We start from the raw sequence: 6,018 nt of genomic DNA, 5'->3' as shown, positions 1-6,018 counted from the left end.
TGTTTTCCTACTGCATCGGACTTTGACCAGCTATATTAAAAGGGCTCAATAATGTGTCTAAGCTCAGGGTTAAGTGATGGAATTCATTTAAATGCCGTAGAAGTAATCATCCACAAAGAGTACATTATTTCTCTTTTATGAATTTTCAAACCTAATACTGATGGGTGGAATGCAATTAAAACTAATCAATATGTAATTTAGGTAGGCTGACATGTTTTCAAATCCTTAGAATATAGATTTTTTTCAATATTGTAAAGCTTAGTGGAATGCTGACTGCATATAGTACTGTTACATTTAATACAGTAAACAATTAATACATTTAATCATGAGTGGCATCAAAACTAGGTATTAATTAAGAAACTCCTCTGGGTAAAGCTCAATTTGTTGAAGACAAATATCCTGGCTTTAAGGTTAAATTTTCAGCAATAGATGTCTGGAACCTAATTTGGCTTATATTATTGTACCATTTTATTAAATTAAATTATGTTATAATATTTTTTTAAGTCTAAGTGTGATTTTGTTGCATTTTATAAACAGGAACTTTAAATAGAATTGATCAATCTGCTATATCAATGATTTTGATACAACTGGAACATAACATTCTGTCCATCTCTCTAACATTATGTTTAAATATTTCAGGAACTTGTATTGCTATTTGTATTTGTATTGCTAACTGCTTTAGTTTGTTTGTTCCCATGCTTTTGCTATAATATTCAAGGATAATAAAAACTAGCATGGTCTAAGACCATTTTTTTCTGCTTGTCTTCTGCTAGTCTGCTTGAAGATGTCATAGAAGTAAACTTCAGGTCTATATGAATACTTGCCCAACTTTTACACTGAATTCAATATGAAATGTAGGATTCATGAAAAAAAGTTGATTTGCACATAATGGAGATTACAACAATGGTCAGTAGTGCATGTACACTTCATAGCAAACCATTAATATAATGAAGCCTGTATGCACCTTTCTGTGTATATTATGGGGGCAAATACAGTACATAGCACACCTCATACTTGTATTCTTTGTTTTAAAACTGTGAATGTGGGCTAAGGCATGCTGGCAAGAGAGTTGTATGTTTACTTATATGTCTTATGCTGTATAATGTGCAGTTATCCAGTGTTACTTATAGTGCTACAAATTGATGTTTACAATTATTTTTTTCTGCATTCTCCATTATTCCCTTAGCTTGGAACCTGTGCATGGAAAGCATTTCAAATCACAGTTTGTAGAGGTGTTGGATGAAAATTTACTGCCTGTCATACTACCTGTCTGTTCCCGTGGTGCTCTCTTCCGAGCTGTCCTACAGCATCCCACGTCGGTCTTCCCTGCTGCACTCTCAGTGCCCGGTCTGTCACTGCTTGAAAGAGATGGCAGGGGTGCATGTAAGGCTTGGACATCTTTGGGTAGGTATGCATACACAAACACAGGAAAAAGGGGCCCCTTATAAATCCATAGGCTACTTTAGCCTCAGCAGTGGTGGTAGCTGGTGTTGAGATTTTGCACTAGCTACCTTCCTCTCACCCCAACCATTGCCTGTACCTTAAACTATATCTGCCTGTTATCTAGCCTAACAGCTTGCCTGGACCTTGGACTACATCTGCCTTTTGCCTGCCCTGACCACTTGCCTGGTCTTTGGACAACATCTGGCTGTAGCCTGCTCTTGCCACTTGCCTGGACCTTGGACTACACCTGCTTGCTGTCTGCTCTGACCATTACCGGGACCTTGGATTATGCTCACTCTCCCTCTCTTATCTGCTGGCCAACACCAGTCTGCACACCAAAGCATCTCCATACCTTCCCCTCAAGTAGGGTGAATTTAAGGGTTGCAACCTCAGGGCATCTTGCAGCAAAGAGCCCATCACCCCTTGTAGGGTGCTCAGGTGAAGACCAATGCCTATTAGATTTTGTGTCCCAGGTGATCCCATACTACCTGCCTGAGAAATTCCTAACACTAACCCTACGTAGACCTGCACAGTGACCTTACTGCCTACAATAATGACCATGTTATGTTATGTCTGATTAGGGGAGAAAAGAGGAGTTTGAAGCTTAAGTAGACTTTTAAAGTGCACTTTGCTGTAAGGTGCCTAAATATACCCCCTCTTAACCTATACTTCCAATGGTTGTGGTCTGCCATATTTACATCCTGCTGTGAAATCAGATTTAAAGAGCTGTCTTCCAATGTAGGAGATACTTAGTAGCTGGTCTCATAGAAGTAATTGGCGATAGACTGTGAATGCAAACCCCAATACTGAAATGTGTTCAGCTGAACAGGTCTAGAACAGGGACATATTTCAACAACACAAATTATATTCATGCTGTAAAATTTGGTTATGTACATTTATATATGTTTTTAGCTTGCCCAATACCCAAGTGGAACATTTAAAAGCAGATATTCAACATATATATTTCAAGCATTATATTTTTACATATGAACTAATAAGGGTACAGATGACTTATCTAGTAAATATCAAATACTGTCTTGAGTGCCCAAGAAGCAACAGAATCCTAAGACACCTATATATAAATTCTAATACTTCCTGGCAGTGTTAAAAAATGAGTGATCCTTTCCAACCCCCTGCTCCTATTGGTTGTGGGGATTAAAGGACAATGTCAGAATTTGCGTATTAAAACACTCCAGCATATATGTGTTCCAGTGAATTTGAGAAGACATTTAGAAATATGTAATATGTAAAGGTCCTGCTAGGTATTAGCTAGTAAGAATAATAATTCAAAATAAAAGTACTTTAAAATATTTAACCGTAGCATCCATAGGTAAACACTGCATATGTATTTGGTGTGCACTGATTTGCTTTGATTGCAAAAGTAGTATAAAAATTCAGCCTGGAGCGATAGGAATTAAAGGTCTTATTTGGAGCTATTTTCTGGTCACTGGAACAGAAATGACAAAAGATTCTGTCCATTGGTTTTTCAATACTGTGTTCAATAGTAATAGGAAATTGATGGTGTAACTGTGCCATCACACTGAGGAAACTTATGATGCGGACAATAGCACTTTCAATAAAAGGCCTTTTGATTTTCCATGTGTCAAACTGTTTTAATATTATTGTATTTCTAGGTCAATGAAGGGTTAATGTGGCAACATAAATCATATCCAAACAAGAGCCCTAAGCAGCTTTTGTCTAAATACTGCCTTACTAAGGTCAAAACACATGAAAAAGAAAAATGCAATGGTTGCTTTCTGAAGTCATTCAGAGACTGCATTAATTCCATTGCCCCAAAACTGACATTGACATAGCATTCTAAAGAGGGTGAATAATAGGTGAATTAGAAATTAATGATTCTTCTGCTATGTAAATGGCAATTAAAGGACATGGCATGCTTCAGGCAGTGTCCTTAAACTCTTCTCCATTTGTTTAAAATGGAATTCATAGTATACGTACAAAAAGCTCAAAATAATGTTCTTTAAGTAAAGCAGGAGAAAAAATACAAATGTACACAGAACGCACCTTCAGCTTCTGCTTGGCAGCATTATACACCATTAATTTTGGGATATGAATAAATAATGAATGCATAAATAAACTGCAAAGCAACACATTACACCATCAACATAAAGCAGCAGTAAAACTCAATAATTTGCATTGATTATAATTGTGTTCATCAAAGTGTGATGGGAACGGAACAGCACTGTTGCAGTTGCACAGGAAAAAAAGCCTGTATATAAAGGTAAGAATACAAAGTAAATTCTTGTTTATTGCTGCTACAGCATATTTAGTTTAACAATACCTGAACATTGATGATAAGTTCAAATGGGTTTTTAAGAAACATTTTAACACCAGGTAATTCATATTGTATTACTTTTTTTCACACCACAGCATTTAATCAGGTTGGGTACATCTTCTGCCTCTGTTAAAGAAGCTGGTTATGTCACTCTGCCACCAAGTATTTTTTTGTTTTAGTACAGTTTACCTATTTACTGATCCTTGCTTTGGAACTGACTTTCTCTTCATGCTGACCTTTGCTTTGAACTTGGCCATTCTATTGATTGCTGCTGGACTTGCCTGAAATGGTGATATTTGTCACACGCTTTATGTGACGCCTCTTCCTGAAGTGTTCCAAAAAGACATTTTCCCACATTGGCTATTCACTGATAAAATATTAGAAAAGCTCTGAATCAACTTCAAAGTATTCAGTCTGAACATTTACTATGTCCTGCATGCCTAACTACTGCCTTGTTAGGCTAGGTACACACATTCAATAATTGTCGTTGGAAAGGATTCTTTCCAACGACAAAAGACGATGCATGAACGAGTGCTGTACATATGGCGGTATTCTGCTCCATGGAGAGGGGAGGGGGGAGAGCAATGGAGTAGCACCCCACTGTGTTTTCTCCCCTTCACTTTCATTATGATCATTCCACCAGGATGATCTTCTTGAAGACAAGCGCTGTAAACATGCCAGATTCTTGTCTAATATCAGCTCCGAGGCAATTATCGGATGAGAGTCATCTGACGTGTGTATGTAGCCATACTGACCCTATAATATACTCATCAGGGACACGATCATCTCCTGCACTATAAATTTGTATACAATGTTGCATGCATACATTTTCAGTTTTTGGTTCAGTCACATGACATCACAGCTCCTTGAATGCCGCAGAGTTGGATCATGATAGAGTAGCAGTCACCAACCACCGCCACCGGTGAAGAAGTCCAATTATTCACTATGTGGGTGCCTATATTTACTTTAACTCTGTGAGAGAATAGCTAAAGGGAGCAAATGTACATCTGTACCTTTCTTGGAGGGTCAGATATTTGCTAAAAAAGGAGAATTTCATATTCAATTAACTTCCATTTTTAGGGAATGCGCAATCAGCCCCGATGTTGCAGAAATAGACAAGCAATGTTGCCCTGTAATAACCTGCATGTTTTCTCTGGCAAAACTGCCAAAAAGGCCGAGCTTAGTTACCAGGTTACCCCACAATCTCAGATTCTCTTGTGCTTGCTGGGAAACATTGAACCCCTGTGCAACATTCTTGTTAATTTTAATATTACACAGTATTTATATAACACAAACACATTATGCAGCTCTTTTCAAAGCCCATAGTCATGTCACTAGCTGTCCCTCAAATGGGCTCACAATCTATTGCCCTTATTATAGTCTTTAATACAGTCTAAGGTCAATTTTTTTGTGGGGAAGCCAATTAACCCAACTGCATGTATTTGGAATGTGGGAGCAAACCCATACAAACATGGGGAGCAACATACAAACTTTAAGATAATGTCCTGGCTGAGATTCAAACCATGGACCCAGTGCTGCAAAGGCCAGAGAGCTAACCTGAGCCACAGTGCTGCTATTGATTAACAAAAATAATAACAACATTCTAATTATTTCAGTCATTTTGATTTCACCTCTTTCATGCACTATTTATTTTTATATATTTATACTAAAAATGTTGTGCTCGAATTTGTACATTTTTAAATACATTATTTCCCTAATGGAGTGGCTATTTTTTAAACAACAGTCGTACCATAAAATGTACTTTCATTCCTGTTTCTTTTTTTGCTGGCTCTATGCAACAGCAAAATTTAGTTTGAAAAAAAGCATGACTAAAATGTCAAAAGAAGGATGTGCTCCCAATATCCTAAAAAATATAAGGTGATAAGTTGGAAATGTCAGGTAATTGGCAGGCAGATAGAAAGTTACACTATGTCCTCAGTGAAGAAAATTAACCAGCAGCTGCTAGCCGCGGCCCCAAGGTCATCTGAATGTCAGAATCAACTAAGAGCCAATCATTCAGAAGGATACTCTGCTGATATTTGCCCTCACTGGTCATTTTCAGATCTCCCTGGATCTGCCCTACTACTACTTCCAACATGTGTTCATTTCTAAAGATTACACAGATTGTGATTTATTACCTATCACGCTGCAAAAATCCATTGTGAATTAAATCGCCTCTTTGTTTAAACTGCTACTCTCTAATACGTATCATATCATCATAAATGACATTGAAGTTATAATCTACAGTACTCTGGTTTAGAAGCTGATAAGACTCCACC

The 6,018-nt window shown here is 37.4% G+C and overlaps 1 long non-coding RNA gene across 1 annotated transcript; it reads left to right on the top strand.

The window, feature by feature from the left end:
* Positions 1-777: 777 nt before the first annotated feature.
* On the top strand, positions 778-3,038 carry LOC140331998 (uncharacterized). The gene is made up of 2 exons (XR_011921009.1): positions 778-906; positions 1,187-3,038. It is a non-coding gene; the product is annotated as an uncharacterized lncRNA (long non-coding RNA).
* The last annotated feature ends 2,980 nt before the right edge of the window (positions 3,039-6,018 follow it).

The sequence above is a fragment of the Pyxicephalus adspersus genome, chromosome 5 (genome assembly GCF_032062135.1).
Source record: "Pyxicephalus adspersus chromosome 5, UCB_Pads_2.0, whole genome shotgun sequence".
NCBI lineage: Eukaryota > Metazoa > Chordata > Amphibia > Anura > Pyxicephalidae > Pyxicephalus > Pyxicephalus adspersus.
Note: the sequence above shows the minus strand (reverse complement) of the source record. Positions and strands in the feature narration are given on the sequence as shown.